Source organism: Panthera tigris, chromosome D1 (assembly GCF_018350195.1).
Source record: "Panthera tigris isolate Pti1 chromosome D1, P.tigris_Pti1_mat1.1, whole genome shotgun sequence".
NCBI classification, from domain to species: Eukaryota; Metazoa; Chordata; class Mammalia; order Carnivora; family Felidae; genus Panthera; species Panthera tigris.
Window position 1 is genome coordinate 47,410,105 of NC_056669.1, and position 22,412 is coordinate 47,432,516.

The window sequence follows — 22,412 nt, forward strand, 5'->3', positions numbered from 1 at the left end:
TCAGGCACAGAATTGAGGATTGAAAATTGTTACACATTATATTATTTGTTCTACATGTGACGGGTAATGTTGGGATAAGAACCCAGGTTCTTTTAATATTGAGTAAGTAGAAATTGAATTATAAGTTTAGAATAAGTCATTCATGTATTTTGCCTTAAAAACAGTATTTTCTAGTTGTAACCGTTCAAAAGGGCAATGAGAGCTAAACAGCTGTGAACACACCTAGTACCTTGAGTGTGGTTTCTAAGTACCATTTCTGTTTTTTTTTAAGCCAGAGCTTCTTGAAAAAACTTTTTTTTTTTTTAAAGACAAAACTGATTCTAAGTCTGAGGTAGGAAATATGAACCTTGGAACATCTTGTGTCAAAAAGCAAGTAAACTCTCTGGAAAGATATGAAGTGTCATATGTCAGAAGCCTACTTGAAGAAGCTTCTATAGGACAAAAAGACAATCTGAGTACTGACAAGGATACTAATTGGAATGAATTAACACATAGTAAATATGTTGAAATCCATGATTTCAGAATAATATTGTTTAAAAATTACCTCATTATCAGCTTTGGGGAGGGATGCTTAGGAAATCCATTCATCACTCTGAAAACTGGTAAATAAAGTAAAAGAAACACCGTGTTCTATATAAACTGAATTTTAAGTCAGCAAATAGTTGAAAGGAAATGTCTCTTTAGAGCAATATTCTACCTCAACAGATATCATATGACTTCTGATGGAAATACACCTCAGCACATGTAAAGTGGTCTTGCTCAAAATGTAGACTTGAGTAAAACGAAGTCTCTAGGTTCAATTCTCATTTCATAGGGGAAAAAAGCAGGAGACATTACAATCAAGGAAATCCAGAGGTGTCTGAGTGGCTCAGTCAGTTAAGCATCTGACTTTGGCTCATGGTTCATGAGTTCAAGCCCTTCATCAGGCTTTCTGAAGTCTACACAGAACCTGCTTCAGATCCTCTGTCTTCCTCTCTCTGCCTGTCTCACAACCTCTGTTTGTGTCAAAAATAAATAAAACATAAAAAAAAATTATTTAAAAAAATCCAGACTGGAGAAACCTCTACAGGATAACCTGTTGTTTTCTTCCCCACCAAATAAATTGCAAGAAGTTGGGGGAGAGAGAGTTGCCGAAGATTAGAAGATACTTAAGAGACATGGAATGTAGGTGCAAACTTGTTTTGAATCCTAATTTGAGCAAACATGTATAAGCCATCAGACAATTAGGAAAATTTGAATCCTGAAGTTATTTGATGGTATTAGAACTTTTGTTGGTACTACAGTCATGTTAAAAAGAAAGAGTTCTTGGGGCATCTTGGTGGCTCACTTGGTTAAGCGTCTGCCATTGGCTCAGGTCATGATCTCCCAGTTTGAGTTCAAGCCCCACGTCAGGCTCAGTGCTGACAGCTAGGAGCCTGGAACTTGCTTCAGATTCTGTGTCTCCCTCTCTCACTGCCCGTCCCCAAATAGTGCTCGCTTGCTCACTGTCTCTCTCTCTTTCTCTCTCTCAAAAATGAATGAACATTAAAAAATGTTTTTAAATACAAAACAAAGAGGTCTTATATTTAAGTCTTCTTGCCAAAATGTTCATAAATAAAGTGAAATGATGCCTGATTTTGCCTCCAATCTGAGAGAGTGGTTAGGAGTGTAGATCTAGTAATTTTGGTTACGAGGGAGTCATTGTTGAAGTTGGAAGTATATTGGTGGTATATAATACCATGTTCTCTTCTTTTAATACAATTTACATTTTCCTTAAAAATGTAAAAGGGAGGGAGGAAGGGTGGGAAGAAGGAAGGAAAGCAGGAAGAGAATTTAGGTTCTTCTGACTCCACAGTCAATGTTCTTATTTTCCATACTCAATAATATTGTACTTTAATATGTGCTTTAAAATTTGCCAGGATACAGGAATGCCTGGGTGGCTCAGAATGTTGAACATGTGTCCAACTCTTGATTTTGGCTTAGGTCATAATCCCAGGGTTGTGGAATTGAGCCCCTCATCAGGCTCTGTGCTGAGCCTGGAGCTCCTCACTCTCTTTCTCCCTCTGCCTCTATCCCTTGCTCACATACACACTCTCTCTAAAAAATAAATTTTAAATAAAAAAACATTTTCCAGGATACAAAAGAATGAAGAAAGTCTATGGCAGAAAACTCGACTTGTTACCCATCCATCCTAGCCATAGAATGTACCTAAACAGATTGTACAAAGTGTGGGCTTAATATGTGTTTATTGAATTAAGTCTTATCTGTATATGTGAAACTTAAAGATACAGATGATAATGTGACATGTTGAATACATAGGGAAGGAAAATTGTACAATCAAATTCAGATTTCAATTCTAGCCCTAGGTCAGTTGTCTTAGAGCTGATGAATTTTGGGCTGATCACTTAGCTTTGCTAAGTTTGAGAATGAATATTAAAAAACTACTACTATGCCAGTATAAGATGCTCTGATTGATTAGTGCAGAAGTTAGATGACATGAAAACTCAAACAAGGGAACCCATCTCACAGGCTCAGGAATTTGAAAAATTTCATGGATTTTGAAGTACCTAAATTGAACCTTGGAGAACACAAAATTTTTACTTTGGTAGAAAGAATACTGGAGAAAGAGAGCACAGAAGGGACAAGGATTCATAGTTGAATGAACACAGCATTTAAGGGGTCTAGTGTCATGGAGCCAGATAAGATCAGAGCTTTGAGGGATCTTAGAAATGGTCTAGCCCAATTACTTCATTTAAGAGTTGAAAAAATTGGGGCGCTTGGGTGGCTCAGCTGGTTAAGCATCTGACTTTGGCCCAGGTCATGATCTCCTGTGTCAGGCTCTGTGCTGACGGCTCAGAGCCTGGAGGCTGCTTTGGATTCTGTGTCTCCTCTCTCTCTCTACCCCCCTACCTTCCCCCACTCATGCTCTCTCTAAAAAATAAATAAACATTAATAATAATAAAAAAAAAGAATTGAGAAAATTAAGGCCCTGATAGAAGAAGTGTTTTTCATTGGAGATGAAAACACCTAGTAAGTGGTTGAGTCAAGGACTACAATCATCACTATCTTTCCTTCTATGAGAGTTTCCTCTTAGTTGTAAGATTTAGATGAATGAAGCTGAGGAGGCAAGATTTATTAAGCAAAGTAAAACAAATTGATTTAAAAATATTTTTACCATTAAGTTTTAAATGTGCTATCTTATGGGTTGAGAGCCTTAGTAGAGTTTTCAGCATGATAATTATGAGAAGCAGTTGGTTAAGAATGGTGTACTTCATGCATAGGAACAATTAATGGTTGAAACAGCAAGATAACAGAATGCTACTGCAGCTCCTCATATGTGACGATGAGGACTGCCTCAGAGTTCTGATGATGCTGGTAGAATGGAGAAAAATGGAGACTCCTAAGGTGACAATTAGAAGCTATTGGTTACAGATCTGAACTAATTATATAGGAACACAAAGGACTATAAATATATTCATATATTGTAGAACTTGGTATAAAAACTTGTATACAAGAAATGTTAAAAAAATTATATAGCCATCCCTATCCCATCCCTCCATTTAGTAGTCATTAAACAAATACAGTAAGAAAACTGAAATTCAGAGAGAAGAGATGATTTAGCCAAGGTTACATGGATGACAAATGACTGAGTCAAAACTCAAGTTTTAGTATGATTTACACTATTCCAATTTCTTAACCTGGGACCTATGGATCTTCAGAGAGTTGGTGAGTGAGCCTCAATTATTGTCTAAACACTACAGAGATAGATGCAAAAATATAAAAAAAATACTTGTATGTGTGGTGGGGAAGTTAGTGGGAGTGAATGTTCATAACTTTAATAACAGATCCTCAAAGCTTTCTTTGGCTCCCCAAATGTTAAGAACTTAAATGTGTGTGGTGATGTTTTTAAAACCTTATCATTTGCGATAAACATGAATTCAAATTATATTTTTTTCCTTTCAAAAAATTTTCTTTCACTCATAATCCCTCTGAGGATGATATTTCGGTGGGGGTGGGAGAAAATTTATATATCCTCATAGTAATGGGAGTGAGCATCTGAACCACATGTGAGTGTCTGTGATCTCTGGAGGCTTTACTGGTATCCATAGAAGTATTTCTTGTCTTCATTTCTAGGAATCATACTGATATCCATAGCTAGAGATTGCAGCTGGTGATATTCCCAGCATCATCTTTTGGCATGGATGGAGCCCAATGACTTGGCTTCATCTTGACTCCTACAGGTGCTTGCATTCTAGTTCTGTCCTCCATCCAGTCTCTGGCTTAGACCCTCCCCTCCACTACCTTTGCTCTGTGATTGCTGTAGAAGTCGTGAGGGTAGGCTTAGAGTTCTAAGCTGCTGGAAGTTGTCCAACTAGGAAATAATTGATTTGCTTCTGTGTCACAGAGCTTCAAAGACTGATGCTTGAATGACATCTCTAGCTTACTCTTAACCTAGATACACCTTGAAATCATTTTTGTCAAAACCGTAGTTACCTTAGTTGGCACAGAGCCTCAGTCTCCACATCTGTAAAAAAATAGAGACCATGATCTCTCATAAGCCTATGGCAATAAGGGTTAAGTAAGATGACATTTATAAATGTCTTTTAAAAAGTCCTAATACTAAAGGACAGTTGCTATCATTATCATCACCATCACCACCACCACCATCTTTTAAGTCTTATTCCTCTAACTATTCCTGACACCTAGCACAAAGTTAGGGCCATAATAGGAACTAGATAAATGCTTGATTAATATGAATGAATGCAATAACCTTACAGAAGGGATCTGACCTATATTGTGCTAAAATAACAGTGACAAAAAGAGAAACTAAATTCTTAGTTTACCTACAGCTAATCTAGAAAATATATCAGTTTGGTATCTGAAAACTTACAAATATCCATATTTCATAGGATATTCTTAGAAAGTATATACTGTGTGATGAAATTAGATCAAGTTTCAGAATGATGTGTGCTACAAGGTATTTGCTTCCCATATCCACTAATTTATCATGTTAAAAATACACTTTATTTTGTATTTTTATATGCTGTGTTCCATCCATATTTGGTAGTTACAAACTTAGATTGAAATTATTTGGGAAGCACACAACATGAGGTTATGATGAGTTCTAACTTGGCAGTCAATGGAATGTTGTCATTCCCTCCCTCCCTTCCTTCCTTCCAGTTTTTTTTTTTTTTTTTGCAATCAAGAAGTAAAGCACTTTACAATTCATAGCCTAACTTTTTATCCTTTTATTATACAACAATTTTCTTCTTTTAGCTACAGAGCTGTTCCAGAGAGTTGAGCAGTTGCCATCTAGTGGGCAAAAACCATAATGGCATAAAGAAAGCAGAACACAGAGTTTGGTTATCGAGATGGAAGCAGTAATGTACATCACTGGAAGAGGGAACGTATTAAATCCCCCACAATTTTTACAACACTGATGTCATTTGGAAATAAATTCAGACATCATATCTACAGAGAAATGTATCAAAATTTGAAATATTTTGAGGTAAAATGTAAAAGATAATTAAAACCCTAAGGAGATGACACTAAATATCTATTAGAATGACTTAAAATAAATCACAAGTGACAATATTAAATACTGATTAAGATGTGAAGTAATCAGAATGCATCACACTACTGATGGGAATGCAAAATGGTATAGCCACTGTGGAAAACAGTTTGGCAGTTTCTTATCAAGTTAAATGAAAATTTACCATATAACTCAGCAATTTCATTCTTGGGCATTTCTCTAAAAAATGAAAAATGTATCTTCACACATCTGAACACAAATATTTTTCATAGCTTTATAAATCATCAAAAACTGGAAACAGCCCAAATGTCCATCAGCTAAATAATGGATAAACAGGCTCCATACTATGGAATACTTTTCTGCAGTATAAATGAACAAACTAGTGTTACATGTGACAACATGGATGTTTCAAATGTATTTTGCTATATGAAAGAAGTCAGACTCGAATACTACATCTTACATGATTCTATAACATTATAGAAAAGGAAAAACCTTAGGGATAGAAATCATATCGGGTTGCCAGGGACTAGAGTTTGGGACAGGGTATGGATCACAAAGAAATAGGAGAGAACTTTTAAAATGAGAACAGTGTTCTCTATCTCAATTTTATGACACTGGTTATGTGAATTTAAAGGTTTAACAAAAGTCGTAGAACTATATACCTAAATAGGTATATGTCAATTGAAAAAAGAGGAATCAAATATTTTAGGACAGTAGATTAAACCGGGCCGATTTGGCCATCAATCACTGAAAAACATGGGAGGGGTTAACAGTATCATTAGTCAGCAGTAAGAAATTCAGACAAAGAGAAGGGAAAGAGCTCTTCACACATCCATTTCTTTTAATTCTGAAGTGACACTGTTCACATAACCAAGCATATATATTTGTGAAAAAGTAAACTTTAATACTGCTTTCACACTTCATGGGCAATGTGGAGTTAAAATGTTTCATGATGGAATTAACAATGTTTTAAAAACAACAAAAGAAATAAATATACAAATACACAGCAAATAAATATAAACTATGGCCCAATGTAAAAAGGTCAAATTTTATCTATGTATCAGAGAGAGTGAGAGTGAGGGCCAGAGAGAGAGAATCCCACAAGGGGCGGGGGGGGGGGGGGGGCGGAGTGAGAGAGAGAGAGAAAGAGAAAGAAGTAGGGCTTACTTGGGTCTTATGTTCACCCCAAGTGGAGCTTGAGCTCACCTGGTGTGGGACTCAAACTCATGAACTGTGAGATCATGACCTGACCCAGTCAGACACTTAATAACTGAGCCACACAGACATCCCCCAGGTCAAATTGTAAACAGCAACAAATGAGCAATAGTGACATCTTGAGGTAGGGTGGAAAGCCTATGTGTGTATTTTGTGCATAATTTCATTTATATTTATAAATATATAGTGAAAGGTGTTAGACTGATATACATGCACATTGTCATTTCACATCTTTACATCAAAGTAAAGGAGGGTTAATTTGTCCATGATAATATTGCCGAGAAGTGGCGGGACTTGAAACTCCTTCTCACTGTGACTATTCCATCTCTCCAGCTTCCTTATCTTGATGCGGGCACGGGTCTGCCCTGTGCTGAGTTGTTCCTAATAATATAGTAGTAGATTGCCTGTTACAGAAGATCCAGGGTTTCAGGGAAAGGCCAAAGGGAAAGGAATGTACAGTCATAAATACCTACCATAGGTCAGCTGGAGAAAAGTCTTTCCTCAAGCCTCAGAGGCCCATCATGTAGGAATATAAACTACCTGCTCTGGGGACCAGGGTACAACTATTGCAAAAACACTATTGTTAGCTTCTCCAAACATCCCTTTTCAGGTCCAGGTTTTTTGGATAGGCAACCTCTAGAAAGCATTTCATTCAGCTCAAGTTTCCTAGTGGAATCAATCATCCAATCAAATACCTTAATAAAAGAAAATGTTGGCAGAAAGCATGTTCTCATAAATCTGGATGTCAGTTTTAAAATAGAAAGTGAGAAGTTTATCACCTCTACCTCAGGCCCTTTATGAGTCCCCATGTTTAGGTCACATTTTAAGCATTTGCTACATGTTAACCTTTCTTTCATTTGAATCCATTCCACAATACTGTATGCCTTATGTAGCTCTGATGTACAGATGAGCAAACTGGAGGTTTAAATATGTTAAATATAATGCTCCAAGCCATACATCTAGTAAGTCATGGTATAACTCTCTCTGGGTCTGTCTGATTCCTAAGCCTTTGCTCCTACCTAGCATGATTTTTTAAAAGCTAATAACTTCATTTTCCTTTAAAGAATACACTTTGCTGACCACCATAATTCCAGTATTGCAACATGAGATACTACCAGGCATTGTGCTAAATATGTTACAATATTGTCATATTTAAAACTCAACACATGATCTTAAAAGGAAGTCTTAACACTCTGTTTTAAAGATGAGGGAACTGTGACTAAAAATGGTTTAATGGCATTCCCAATGTTACCTGCTCAACAGGAAATGGTGGAGCTGAGATTCAAACCCAGGTCTATGGGATTCTAAAGCCCATGTTTTTATACATGGCCTTTGTAATTCAGTGAATCTAGTTTTGAATCTCAGTGGTCCCCAAAAGTAAACCACCACTACTTTTTATTCTACTTTGTTCTATCATTATTTATGAAGACATCTTATATCTCATACTAGAGAGATCTTGACGAAACGGACAATTTCTGTTTAACCTTCTATTCCCTTTTTTCCTGTTACCCTAAACAACCAAGTGCCTACTTTGAAGCAATTCAGTAAAGTGATTGGTTGATTGAATAGAATGAAAGCATTAAAGTAATGAATGATTTGAAACTGGATCAAAGATAGGTCTGATCTAGTATGTTAGTTAACTCATCCTTTAATCTATTCATTTAGCAATTATTTACTGATTACTTGCTATGTTCTCCACCCTGTGCCAGGTGCTCAGATAATTTTCAGCTGGAACCCAGCAGTGTGGTAACCCAGGAAGCATTCATTCCAATTGATTAATGCTTGTGCCAGATCAATTGTTAGCTATCTTGAACGTTACCCCTGGCTGACTTATTGGCATATGATGATGAGAAAAAATAAATAAAAAGAAAAAAGAGAGAGAGGGAAAGGTCATTGTCATGACCATGACCAATAAAAGTAAAATAATTCCTATAATAGAATGAAAGGTATAAAGTGCTAGGACAGTGGACATCAAGGTCACTTGATGTAATCTGGATGGAAAAGCACTTATGATGAAAACCAGGGAGATAAAATCCAATCAGTTCCTCCATCATACAAATTTACTTTTCATCTTGTGAAGGCTAAAATTATATTTCTGTTTTATGGTATCAGTGGTGTATAAATAGCAGTAATTCATCTATTCATTTCCACAACGTTCTTGTATCCTGTGATAGATGTGTCAATAATAGTAAGTTGAGTGATGCTCAAGGCCCCTAAGGACGGAGTGTTGCACTTCATTAAATGTCTGTTGAAGTGAACTGAAGGTGTTGTGGGAATACTTGTTAATGTCCTTTTAAGGAGTGTTCAGGTTACTTTATGAATGAATGCAGTCATCTCAGTCAAAAGCTCAGGAAAATTCACCAAGAAAAGGTGATGCTTCATATATAGAGTAAACTTACCTCACTAGTGAGGGAGGGTAGAAAAAGAACTTCTCCAAAGAAGTTCTCTTGACTTCTATAAGAAAATAACCTTATACTGAAATGGAGTGACCCAGGAGATGGACACCTTATATCTAGGTGTTATTTTGTGTTACCTACCTTTGGTTGTTTTTTTTAGTAGAAAGATAAAGAGTGAATTGCTTGAATAGTTTTAAAAAATTAACAAAAAATAAAAATGAAAAAGTAATTCTATACTGAGGTAACAGCAAGGCAATTAAGTGTATACGTGTTCTGGCTCCAGTATATCTGACATTTTCTTCATAGACCTTAAATTAACAGAGATCTCGAAGAATTGTATTTTCATCCTTCTGTCCAATTCTTGTTTGACAGGGTATGATCCAGGCTCTTAAGAAGGCAGTGCTTGGATAAGGGGAGAATGTGTTCTTGGGAGTCTCCCATTCTGGAAGTCTGGGTCCATGCTGTCTGATACCTGTTATCCAGGGAATCTTGCTTATCCTGCTGCAAATAAAAAGTATTTCTCATGTTAGCACTGTGTGCCTGTGTTCAGCCTGTTAAGAGGAGATGGGAGGTGACTGGGATAAGTTGGAAACAAGTGTAGGAATAGAGGCAGTTCAACTGAATTTAACAAGCACTTACTGCACACAGCTGGACACAAAGTGCAGTCTCTTCTGAGCATTATGGAGGATCCAAAGATTCAGCATTCAAGTTTGTTGACCATTAGAAGCTTGCGATCTAAGAGGTATTTAGTATAGATCCAGTTTTAATTATAAGAATACATGATAAATAATATGAGAAGTACAAAGTACTGTAAAGGTGTAGGAAATAAGAGATCGCTTCTTGACATTGGATATGAAAATATTAACCATGTTCTCATTCCCTCTTTCAAAGCTTTTCATTTTCCCAATTCATGTTGGCTCAAGTCTAAGCTGTTTAGCACTGCACATGAGATCCTCCATGAACTGACCCTGCCTACATTTTAGTTTTTATACACCAGTAATAGTAACCTTCTTGTGGTACTTTCTTCTTCCTTTTCTACCTATCCCTTCCAGAACTCCACACAGCACAGTGCTTAGCATATAGCCAAAGGTAAAAAAAAAAAAATTCTTTTGAATAAATTAATGAATACTCATGCCATTCAGCTTCATGTCTTCATGTCCTTACATATGCTGTTCTCTTTAAGTGGAATGTCTTTCTCCATCTCATTAAAATTTCTGAACTCATTCTGTGAGACTTATCTGCTCTAACTTCTAAGCTTGCTCTCAGTGTTCCTCCTCTGTGTTGCCATAGTTGCCAGAATATACTTCCCTCATAGCACTTTATGGTGAAATAGTCCATTTGTGTGTCTGTCTCCACACCATAAAGTAACCTCTTTGATGCAGAGGCTACTTCTTACCTGTCTTGCTACTCTGGGTAGCTATGTCTGCAAGTGTACTATAATTAAGAGTATAGATTTTAGAATTAGTTTGGGTTTAATCCTGATTCTTCGTCTTTTCTAACTGTATGATCTTGGATAAGTTACTTAGCTTCTCTGAACCTCAGTTTCCTCATCTATAAAGTGGGGTACTAATAGTATCTTCCAGATTGAATTGTTGTAAGGATTAAAGTAGTTATTATGAATAAATGACTTGGAACAGTGGTACAAAATGAGCACCGTATTAATGCAAATCAGAACATTTCCAGAAATACTGACTAGAACAACTATGGAACTGTATGGAGAAAGGAGAGTCAAGTCTTTGTATAGGTGGAAACTTTTGAAATGTAATAATATGTTTTTGGTGAGTAGAGGTGAACTGTGGAGAGAAAGTCATCACAGTATAAAGTTAGAGTCAGGCAGAGTATAGCACTGGGACATTTAGCTCCCTCCATATCCCCCGTGCCACACATGCTGTCAACAGAGAGCCGAGTGTTAGAATATGTTTGGGAAAGGACTTCTCCTGCAAATTTAATTTCTTTCTTTCTTTCTTTCTTTCTTTCTTTCTTTCTTTCTTTCTTTCTTTCTTTCTTTCTTTCTTTCTTTCTTTCTTTCTTTTCTTTTCTTTTCTTTTCTTTTCTTTTCTTTTCTTTTCTTTTCTTTTCTTTCTTATCAATGTCTCCTATGGGAGCCAATGAAATGGTGAAATAAGAAATTGCAGGTTTGTAGTATTGACTGAAAGTGGTAAAAACTGTAAGCTCTGTAAGTAGATTCTTCACTAATTGTAAGCTAGGCATATTTGATAATAAATGCAACTAGGTCCATATTCATAGAAGAATGTTATAGAATAAAATTAAATTTTGTAGGATATTTTGAAGAAGGCAAAAGATACAGGTGTAGGTCACAAAATATATGAAGTGAATTTTTTACATCAAGTAATAGCCCTGCATTGTCTTCCATTACAAAATTGATGACATTAGGGGAAAAAAAAAAACTCATTCTGAAAACCTCAATTCAGTGGAATCACTGCTGTATCCCTGGCACTGTTATGAATGCTTATCTAATGCCTTTCTTGTCTTGAGGGAGGAGCCACTTGAGAGGTAGAGGTAAATTGACAGCAGGTGCACCTCAAGGGGTGTTTCCTGTTTATGTGACCCCAGATGGGGAAAATAAGAAATAATGCCCCAGAGCAGCTTGGAGGGCACAGTCAGAATTGCGGTGAGTTCAAAACAGCTTCTTACTCCAAGGGGTTGAACGGAGACTGTGATCCAAATGAAGGTGCCATTTAGGCTCTTTCCACAGTTTGCTATTGTTGAAAGTGCTGCTATAAACATTGGGGTACAAGTGTCCCTATGCATCAGCACTCCTTTATCCCTTGGGTAAATTCATAGCAGTGCTATTGCTGGGTCATAGGGTGGATCTATTTTTAATGTTTTGAGGAACCTCCACACTGCTTTCCAGAGTGGCTGCACCAGTTTGCCTTCCCACTAACAGTGCAAGAGAACCTAAATGTCCATCAACTGATGAATGGATAAAGAAATCGTGGTTTATATACACATTGGAATACTACTTGGCAATGAGAAAGAATGAAATAGGGCCTTTTGTAGCAATGTGGATGGAACTGGAGAGTGTATGCTAAGTGAAATAAGTCATACAGAGAAAGAAAGATACCATATGTTTTCACTTTTATGTGGATCTTGAGAAACTTAACAGAAGACCATGGGGGAGGGGAAGGAAAAAAAAGTGGGAGGGAGGCAGACTTAGACTCTTAAAAACTGAGAATAAACTGAGAGTTGATGGGGGGTGGTAGGGAGGGGAAAGTGGGTGGTGGGCCTTGAGGGCACCTGTTGGGATGAGCACTGGGTGTTGTATGGAAACCAATTTGACAATAAATTTCACATTAAAAAAAAATGAGGGTGCCTGGGAAAGGAAAACCACAATACTGAGAGTGAAAAGCAAGCAAATAGGTAAATGGGAGTTAACTTAACTCCACATATGGAAGTTGCATATCATTGAGGGCTTATAACCCCCCAGACCTGTTAGCTTAAGGAAGCTAGATAGATTTAGAGGGATAGGAAGAGACAGCCCCTGTTGAAGATGAAGTGAAACACCATTACAGCCCTTGAGGAGCTTATAGTTGTGCAAAGTAATTATATAAACATGTGGGTTATTAAATATTCCTTACATTTCAAGTACTTATTGAGCTCTTCTATTAAAGTGGACACTGCTAGTGCGGGGATGTGTCATTGAATAGACAGATGTGGTCTGTTCTGAGTGTTGCACAGGAATTAGCCAGATAATAGAGTGAGGATAAGTCAGAACAGGAGGATGATAAGACAGAATGGTGTATCTGTGAAAGCCCTGGGTAAGAGAGAATTTGTTAGAAAATATTTTCCTCAAATACTGGCCATTGAGTTCAAGGTTTTCTCTAAGAAATGTTCTATGCATCTTGATTCTTGGTTATATTTCTCCTACCTTTTTATCCATAGGACTGTGTACACTTCTCATCAGAGTCTTAGTGTCCTCTATTGCACTGGCTCACTTATTGTCACATCCCCCACGCTTTTGGAAGGAGCAATCTGAGTCTTCACATAGTATCTCAAAAAGTACCTAGTGCACTGACTGGCACATAGATATTCAGTACATACTTGTTGAAGGAAAAGATACATGATTAAATTAATGGGGTCTCAAATATGAAATTTATTTTAGCATTTAATACCAAGCTGGAGATGAGGTAGAAGAAAGAAAAAAGGGAAGCCCTTGCATCTCTATGCTTGTTTTCAATTAATTTATTTTATTTTTTAATGCTAGTTTATTTTTGAGAGAGCAAGAGAGAGAGCGAGAGCAAGCAGGAAAGGGGCAGAGAGAGGGAGACAAAGAACCTGAAGCAGGGTCCAGGCTTTAAGCTATCAGCAGCCAGACACAGGGCTCGAACTCGAACCACAAGATCATGACCTGAGCCAAAGTCACATGCTTAACTGACTGAGCCATTCAGATGCCCCTCAGTTAATTTTATTTTTAAAGAAATTGTATTAACTATCTTACCTATATTACCTTTGAAAGCTATTTTCAACCCTGTTGAGAAATAATATACTTAAGAATGGACCGTAATAAATTCAGTTGTCAAAATTAGAACAATTACACGGATTCCAAACATTTACTTTACTTCGATTTATTCATTGAAAAGATATTTATTGAATACCTACTGTGCAAGACACTACAGAGATAAAAAGAAAAAGAGGAAGGTTTAACACCTAAAAAAGTGCATGGTATTAATTTTTAGACATTATTTGCATATTTGAAGAGTGTAACAACAGTGTTTCAGTGAGATCTTTGGCAATTCATTTCACTTTGGATTCCTACCTGAAATATGAAGGTTGGACTTAATGAAGGGCCTATCTTATTTTCAAATATGTTGCTTCTGTAAGTAAAAGTGAGTAAGAAGGTAACAAGAAGTCTTGGTTCAAAGTAACAAAGCACACCTTTTTGCTTAAATAAACAAAAGAAAATTACTATATAAATACAGAAGTGAATAATAGAACTCGAGAGTTAACACCACCTTAGATAGTGGGATGGTGTACTGATCCATATCCAAAAGATGAGGTAGTCCATTACAGAGGTCAGTGCGGGCTGTAAAACCCAACGGATGTATACTGTATAAATTCTATAGGACTTCAGGGGATGAGAATGTGCTCCTGGTAAGTAAGATGTGGGTCTTGAAGGTTGAGTACAATTTGGTAAGTGATCAAAGCCTAAAGTTAGAGAATGGGCAAGGCCAAGGATGTGGGAATGACTCAGGCATGTTGAGAAGATGTGAAGTTTTGAGTGGGAGATCAGGTTGGAGAAGTCCTCCAAACCCAGGTAAGGAGGACTTTGAGAAACAGGCTGAGATGTTTGTAGTTAATTCATTAAGTCATAAATTATATATTCTTGGAGCCAACATCAAGGTAAATTACATTGTTAATCCCCAAACTTTTAGTACTCTTTTCTAAAGAAGCTCATTTTATGCCACAGCTCACATTTTCAATTTTATATAAAGACTTTAATTAAGTTTTCTTTTAGTTGGTAATACCTAAGACAAAAGACTATTACTTATTATTGAAGAGGTATTTATGATGTTACTAATCACTCAAGGCCATGTTTAACTCTCTGGTAGTACGTGCTTCTGTATAAAAAAAGTTCCCAGGATGTACTTTTCTGTGGCTTATTATTAAAACTTTCTCAGAATTGTAGCTTCGGGCATTGAACATGCAATTCTCATTCATCTATCAAATATTCAACAAACATTTATTGAGGGTCATGTCTTTAATAGTATATATAGAAGTGCACAGAAAAATAAGTTATCCCTGCAACCCAGGCCCTCATAATCTCACAAAAGAGGTAGGTAAAAAATAATTTAAATGCCAAGTAAATGTACAGTAATGTAGGTGTGCACAGAGTGTTGTGGGGATGCTCACTCACCGGGGAGAATGCTACAGAAGAGGCACATATTGTCACATCCCAATTAGAAGCTGAGATGAAAGAGTTGATTGTGCCTGAAACCCTTGTGTACCAGGTTGTTTTTCTCTCCTCTAAGGAGAGGCAAACCCCAGACTATTGGTAAACAGGTAGCATTTGATAATGAAGCCAATTTGCTAAATGATTTACCGAGAGTTTGCCCTTTTCTTTGGATGGATCTCTGAAAGGGCAGACAGCCTGGCAAGTGCATTAAAAGAATCAGGAGACTGAAGCTGAACTTTTATCCAAACTAGGACAGTGAGTTTGCATGCCAGCCCTAGGATAGAGACAGAGAGGCTACCATTTATTGAGAGGTTTATTACTTAGAGAATGAAGTCCCAGGAACAGGAAAGTAAAACTTGCTATTACAGGTATGAACTATTTTGGCTACTATTGATCTAAATCCTCTGGGAAGAAAGGAAATTGATGTGATGCCCAAGATTCTAAACTGATGTTTTCTAAGATGTTACATTAAGAATGACATTTAATTTTAAAAGCTTGGGAAAAAAACACAATAATTTTTCTTTCATGTGAATAATTCATTACATCATAAATGTATTGCATTTAGAGGTACCTTGAATAGAAATAAAGGAAGACTTGTTAAAGCTGTAATTCCTTAGCAACTGTAATTACTGCAAGGTGAGTCTCCGAAAGTGTTCAGTGAAGATTCTTGAGTCCGTATGTGTGTAGATAATTTTGAAAGGATAATCATTGTTTTGATTGAACTTACCAGAATTAAAAGTGATAACTTATTTCCACAGTCCCCAGTAGAATCTGGAGAAGTGTTTATGTTGCAGTAGGAAAAATGTCATCCATCATGCCTTTTTTTGGAGGGGAAAAAAAAAAGATGGTACTTAGGCTAAGGGCACTTTTGCTGTTGTGTGTAGAAAAGCAGAATGTTGGGGCGCCTGGGTGGCTCAGTCAGTTAAGCGGCCGACTTCAGCTCAGGTCACGATCTCGCGGTCCGTGAGTTCAAGCCCCGCGTCGGGCTCTGGGCTGATGGCTCAGAGCCTGGAGCCTGCTTCCGATTCTGTGTCTCCCTCTCTCTCTGCCCCTCCCCCGTTCATGCTCTGTCTCTCTCTGTCTCAAAAATAAAACGTTAAAAAATAAAAAGCAGAATGCTCCATGATTGCCAATAACTGCCTTTAAAATATTTGTTTCAGAATCAGTTGACTGACATTCTGTTATTTAACTTAAATGAAAGGAGCTGGATTATCATAAATGAGTTGATTCTATGATACTCTGATAGGTAAGCTATTATTTAAATCACCAGTGGTTCTGAGTGAAAACCTCACCATAAGCTCGCAGTTAACAAATCCAGACCTGGCCTGTTACATGTTGCCTTAACCTCCTGCATAGCTTCGTATCCACCATACTTATTTAGTATCTTTCTTTTCCTTTAGACTTCGAAAGGATAAGCACAATGTCAGTCTTATGCATATCTATATTTTTGGGTGCTAGTCTGGCATCAAGCAGCAGTGGTTATTTAATTTTAGAATTAACAGTTAACGAAATGATGTGTGCATTTCATAGAAAAAATAGTCTTTAGGAACTCTGCCACTTAGTAAATCTACATGACCTTTTATGTAAAGATCTCTAGCTCCTTGCCTATGAAATGTAAGTATGTTCTCCTTCCAGATTCACAGGATGTATGTAAATATTAATTCACATCCGAACATGAAAAATTTTGTAAATTAAACAGCATGATATACTATTACTGTTATTTGTTGAATGAATTAAAATAGTATAATTTTGAATAGAATTTTAAAAATATAAATAGCCAATGGGAGAAGAAACCTATAGGGTAAGGAGCTGACAGAATGGATCAGTATCAGAAGACAGTGTCCAGAAGAGTGAAAACAATCAGAAAATATGTTATAAAAGGAATCAGTTCAACAAACTAGTTTGAGTACCTGCCATGAGCTTTTACTTGTAATGCCATTTAATTAGCTTGACAGTTCTATGATGTAGGGATTATTGTCCTCATTTTCCAGACAACATTAACTGAGTAATAAGTAGTTGACCTCAGGTACCATCTGTGTTAGAGCCAAGAATCAACTTAAGTTCTATCTAACAATTCTATAACTTCCTATACAAAATACCGATGCACAGTTTGTTGCTACAATATAGTAATTCTGTGTGGTTGTTCTGAATAGCTCCACAAGGTAGAATTAGGACCAAAGAAGGAAAGTTAGCAAGAGATTTTGGATTAACTGAAGAATCACTGTTAGACTGTGATCTTATCCTGAGAGAGAATGAGCTATGTTTGAGTGTAGGGAGTTCCTGTAACTGGAGATGTTCACCATTACAGTCAGTGACCAAATCGTTATATATGTTGTGGCAATGACTAAGCACTGGAGTAGAAATCGTAGATTATTCATAAGGCACTTTTAAATCCTGATATTCTAAGGTTTTGGTTGACTACTGCTTGTCAAGCTAAAGAGAAATTCCCATGATATTAGAATAAGAGGCAGGCCCTTGAGAGTGAGACTTCGTGGACTTGTTTATACCAGGTAGCTAAGACCTGGCTGGCTAAGGGAAGGAAGCTTCACTTAGGAAGGAAGTATAATTGAGAAGCAACACCGTATAGTTGAAAGTATGTAGACCTGGGTTTGAAATTATTTTCTGTGTTTCTTTCTGAGCTTTTGTTACTTCCTTCCATGAAATAGTATAATCACATTAAATGTAATGGACTAAATGAGATAATACATGTAATGAGGCCACACATGGTAAGCACTCAGGATTTAGTCATGAAAATTAGCATCCTTGCCTTTATCATGATCTCTTTCCTGGAAGGAAGATGCCTCTTTAGAGACCATCAACCAATAACTATCTTATCTTCCTCTGGAGTTTGTCAGCCTCAGGCAGCATGGCAGAGAGTACAATCTTGCAGAATATTAAGGTTGAAGGGATTTTAGAGATCATCTAATTCGGTGTTCCTCAAATTATTGTGGTGAAAATGGTTGTGTGTGTGTGTGTGTGTGTGTGTGTGTGTGTGTGTGTGTGTGTGTGTGTTTAAATCTACAATGTATTGCAGGCCAGTACTTTTTTTTTTTTTTAATGCAGTAAAAATGAATTACCAGAGAAAAGAAATGGGGAAATAAACCCAAAATGTGTAAAATATAATCCCAGATATTTTTACTGTTTCAAAAGACATAAAATCAGTCTGCAAAATTGTTGCAGAAGTTTCTAAGTACTTATCTTCAGCTTCAATACTTAGTAGTAGGTGGAAACAGTTTACAGACTAGTATCAGTCCATAGTGCTGACCTAGCTCATCCCTTCAATGCTCAAAAGGGGGGAAGCTCAGAGTGGAGAAAGGACTTGGCTGTTAAATAAAAAGGCATCATTCCTCCAACTTAGTTATTCATTAGCATTTAGGAAACCTAAGGATTGGAGATATGTGTAAAAATCTTGGTTGCATATACCAGGAATTGTAATTCTCCTAGTTACGACAGAGTAATGCCTCTACCATTCACTTATCTCCTTAGGAAATTATTGTAGTCCTTCCTGTCAGTTTCTGAGTATTTTGAATAACAGTTTATGTTTTGTCAGAGAAGATGAAAGAAAAATAGTGACTGTTAGGGATCTGCTTTATAGGTACTAGGCTCTCTACACAAGATTACCTTTAATTCTTAAAACCATTCTAAAATATGGGTGCAACTATATATATTTTTCAAGAACCCAGAAAGTAAAGCAAGTTACCCAAATGAACACAAGAAAGTGGTGGGGCTGAGATGCAAGCCCAGATCTATTTAGCTGCAGAGTTCTTCTCTTTTCTTCATATCATTATGTAAACATAATCAGTAGCTTTTGAAGGGAAATACTTTCCTTAATAGTTATGACCATTTATGTAACATTTTGTGTTTGTACTAGGCTTTAGAACAATGTATCACTTTATTCTCCTGCACTGCAAAACAAAGCCTTCCTTAGAGACTAGGAAACAAAGGTATAATGAGGAATTCTTATAATTATTACAAGCTGGCTAAAAACACATATTCCATTTTGAAAACTTACGATGGTTTACATTTTTAAAGGATTTTTGCTAGAGTCATACATATCCTTGGCTTTACTCACTAGTCCACTTTAGCCTCTTAGACCCTGACAACTACATAGGTTTCCAAATTATTTTTATAACCTTCTGGTAGTGATACATACTTATGGGGTGTACCAGTCATTCTATTAAAACGAATGATTATAGGACACTGAGAAATTTCTAGAATTTTTGAATATTGTACACCTGAAACCAATATAACACTGTATGTTAACTATACTGGAATTAAAATAAAAAATAATGCTTACACATCTATTGAAAAAAGTAATATTTTAATCCAAATTATATTTTTGAAGGGAACAATAACCTTACACTCTGCTATATTTGCTAATCTACCCAAATCTTATACTGAAATTGACCTTGTGTTTTCACCCTAGCAAATACTGAAAATTGGTCAAGGTTCCTTTTTGTTTTTAGATGTTTTCACAATTATATCTGTTGACCTACTTCAGATAGTCTGAGTAAAGGATATATGCTGAAGATCTCAATAACTGTGAGATAAAATGACCAGGCTACAAGCCCAGCCCATGAATTGGCATGGGTGGTCAGTAAGTACTGGCCTGTTTATATGGAAAGAAAGGCAGGTATGGTGTAAAGGTTATCAACATAAGAAAATTTATTTTTCAAACAATATACAAACAGACATCCGTTTGTGCAACCCATTTTGTCTTTCAGCAAGCATTTACTGAAACATTCTATGATCCAGGTACTTTGCACAAGTTATTTAGGAGCAACTTTTTTTTTTTTTTCGAGTCAAAATCTGTTTATAGGGTTAAATACGATTAAAATGATTAAATAAGTCTTCTACAATATTCAGTTTGACTTCTGGGGCTCTTCCAGCCTTTTCTAATATATATTTTGTGAGTTTATATTGTTTTAAATCTAGCTTGCTTTATGGACTGAAATATAATACCAGAAGACATGTTGTAGAAGTTGTAGATATTTTGTATTTCGTTCAATTATTTTATTTCTTCATAATGTCCCATGAGTTATCTAAGACTTTTGTCTCACTGATTTTTACACCTGGCATCCCAATCAACAAATTTCTTCAAATAAGTTTCTTATGAACCATACCTTATATATATTTATTTGGAACCTTTTAGAAGTTTTGGGAAGTTTCCCTAAGCTTATAATAGATAATTGTTCCTTATCTGTTTTGTAGGATCATTTATGCAGACATTTCTAAATTACTTTATTCCATTATATTACCATTATACATAATTAAAGCAAATGCCTACTTCAGAATGTACAGAATAGCTAGAGCCTAATGCCTTAAAGGATATTGTCCAAGATGCCTCATTGCTTTTTCCTACCCATCTTTCCTGCCATAATATATTTGTTATGGCACTTCAGAATTTATAAAGCTCTTCTGTATCTACTCACTCATTTGATATTCAAAATAATTTTTGCTGCAAATATGATTATCCTCATTTACTTTCATGTTTCCTCGTTTCCTCATTTAACAAAGCTCATCAAGGACATTGTCTCTTCTCAGTGCTCTCCATTTCCTCACCTCTGATTTTTTCCTCAACCCACTTCAGTCAGGCTTATATCTGAACCACTCCACTGAAAGGGTTTTGGTCAGTTACTCATGATGTCCAGCTTGTAAAATGCATTGATAAATTCTTAATCCTTATCTTTCTCCACCCCTCAGAAATATAGTACATAGTTGATAACTTATTCTTTCCTAAAACTTTCTTTGCCTAGTACTATTAAAATGAAATCTGATTTTATTCCTACATTTCTAAACACTCTCTCAATTTCTTTTATTGACTCCTCCTCCTCTACCAATCTCTAATTATTGCTATTGACCAGGACCAAGTCTTGGGACTTCTCTCTTGATGCTCACTCATACCATCAAGCCAACTCCATGACTAACTTAGTTATATTTGTTCATATTTAAGTTAGATGTGTTTATGACTCCAGAAATTCTATAACCAATTCTTCCATCTCCCCTCCAAATATATGTACTCCATATGTTTATACTTAACTGCATATTCAGTATCTCTGTTTGGATGTCCATAGTGAACTTAAACTTCTATAAAGAACCAAACTCTTTATTCCCTCCGTACTTCCCAGGGCTAAAACATTGAATTAGTTTTTGACTCCTTGTTTTCCTTCAGAACGTACATCCACCTATCAGAAAATGCTGTAGGCACTACATTCAAAGAATGTCAGATCCAGGAATTTCTCACTATTGCTACCACTGTGACCATGTCACTGCCCACCTGGTTCAGACCACCATTATCTCTCATTGTAAACTATGGGAATTATTTCCTGTCTGGTCTCCCTGCTTCCATTCCTTTACTTACTCAGTTAGATCTCCTTCCAGAGATCAGAACAGCTTGGTTGAAAAGGGAATGGCTTTCCATCACATTGAGAATAACCTATTTTTTTCTTTTCTTGCTGTAGCCACACTGGACTCCTTGCTGTTTCTTGAACAAGCGAAATTCATTCTTGCCTAAGAATTTTTTTTTGAGTAACTGTTGACTCATTTGCCCATAACTTGTGATAGACAGCTCCATCAGTTTCTGGTCAAATTCCCCTTCCTCAGAAAGGCCTTCTTTGAGTATCTTACCTAAAATAGTCTGTAAATATCTTGCCACATTCTCTTCTTACATTACTTTAGTTTTATTTTTTCACCCCACAGATGTTATTGCTTTCTATTATGTAAAGAGTTACAGCTTTTGGGGCGCCTGGGTGGCTCAGTCGGTTAAGCATCCGACTTCAGCTCAGGTCACGATCTCGCGGTCCGTGAGTTCAAGCCCCGCGTCGGGCTCTGGGCTGATGGCTCAGAGCTCAGAGCCCGGAGCCTGCTTCCAATTCTGTGTCTCCCTCTCTCTCTGGCCCTCCCCCGTTCATGCTCTGTCTCTCTCTGTCTCAAAAATAAATAAAACGTTAAAAAAAATTTAAAAAAAAAAGAGTTACAGGTTTTTAGTTGCTCCATTTCTTCTAGTAGAATGTAAATTCCATAAAAACAGGGACTTTGTTGTGTTTACCCCTGTCACCGCAGCACCCAGAAGAGTAGTTAGCAAATAGTAGCTACTCAATAAACATGAGTGAATTTTGAGTGAATAAAGGAAAGTGACATCAAGAGGTTAGGTGATCCATGGCCCGTGAAGCCACCTGATTAGAACACCCATGTTTCTCCACTATATTGCACTGATTTTTTGCTGAGCCAGGCCATAGAAAATTTGTTTATTTGATTATTTCCCTGGTATCAACTATAACTCAACTGCTAGCAAGCAGTTCAGCCAAAATATTGCCATCTATCCATTTGGACAATGCAGCGTGAAATAGTCCACAATTTGTTTAAAACAAAGTAG

The 22,412-nt window shown here is 36.6% G+C and overlaps 1 long non-coding RNA gene across 4 annotated transcripts in view; it reads left to right on the forward strand.

Annotated features, from left to right (window-relative positions):
• Positions 1 to 9,652, forward strand: part of LOC122231455 — a 125,350-nt gene extending 115,698 nt beyond the window's left edge. For 3 of the 4 annotated variants that reach the window (XR_006208706.1, XR_006208708.1, XR_006208707.1), the window contains exons 4-5: positions 5,257 to 5,488; positions 9,496 to 9,652. This is a non-coding gene — a long non-coding RNA (uncharacterized LOC122231455). The remainder of the gene's footprint in view (positions 1 to 5,256; positions 5,489 to 9,495) is intronic. The other variant, XR_006208709.1, reaches the window with a different exon arrangement.
• Positions 9,653 to 22,412: the final 12,760 nt, after the last annotated feature.